This window comes from Zootoca vivipara, chromosome 2 (genome assembly GCF_963506605.1).
Source record: "Zootoca vivipara chromosome 2, rZooViv1.1, whole genome shotgun sequence".
Lineage (NCBI taxonomy): Eukaryota > Metazoa > Chordata > Lepidosauria > Squamata > Lacertidae > Zootoca > Zootoca vivipara.
The window spans coordinates 120,324,975-120,325,968 of record NC_083277.1 but is presented as its reverse complement, the minus strand read 5'-3'; positions in this window follow the sequence as shown (position 1 = coordinate 120,325,968).

The window sequence follows — 994 nt, the reverse complement described above, 5'->3', positions numbered from 1 at the left end:
TTTCAGTTTGTGTTGTCTTAAGAACAAATGAATCATCGCAAGCAACAGAAAGATTTCCCCCCAAGGGATGAAAACACTTTCCTGATTCAGGTGACTCCAATTCTAGGGCTGAGTTAAGCAGGAAATATTCAGGGCTAGACCAAGGCAGTATGTTGCCTGAGGCGACCCCCTTCCCAAATACCCAAGGTCAGTTAGGTTACTTTGGCACTGGAGACAGAAAATCCTGCAAGTGCCTCTCCCTCTCGGGCAGTAAGAATACAATTAAGAATAAATAACCATTTGTGGCCCTTTCAGCTGCCTCACTCTAAAAATATCAACCTTCCTTCCTTCTCTCACGCAAAGCAGCAGAGGCAACGGGGGTTTGTGGATTTCTTGATAGTTTGAGATCCAGCGGCCTGGCCTATACTCTCTCTTTCCCCATCCTAGCCTCTTTGTGCCATGCCCAGGACATTTTATTAATTTGCCTCTTTAAAATGTACACTGTTATGCAAAGTGCATTGTAGTTGATGGGGTCCTCATAGGGGAAGCGTTGGTCATAAATGTAGGTTTCCAGAGCTGGTATCCGTATCATAGGTGCAATACACCTTGACCTCTGGGGTGGGCAGCCCCTTCAGGAGGTCCTTTGTAGTTTTCCACATGTACCAGCCATCCTCCAAGTCAAACAGACTTGAAAGAGAGGCTGAAACGCTTGGAAACCCTTGAGAGGGACAGTAACTGCACCAGGGCTGAGCGGTTACTTAGGGCACAGGGTGCCTGGGGTGGTGCATGCCCCCTCTGTGCATCTGCCACCACTGATGTGCTCCTCTACTTGCCACTGGGCTGCCATCTTCCTCCTCCTTGCTCTCTTCGGGTTGGCCCTGGGTTGACCATGCGGCCACTGTTACCAGGGTTGAGGAGCAGGAGGCAACTGCTATGGTGCTGGCAGTGCCTGTGAGCTGGAGGTAGGCATGATGGCATAGGGAGGGGGGGTGCTGATGAGATGGGCAATGGTTAG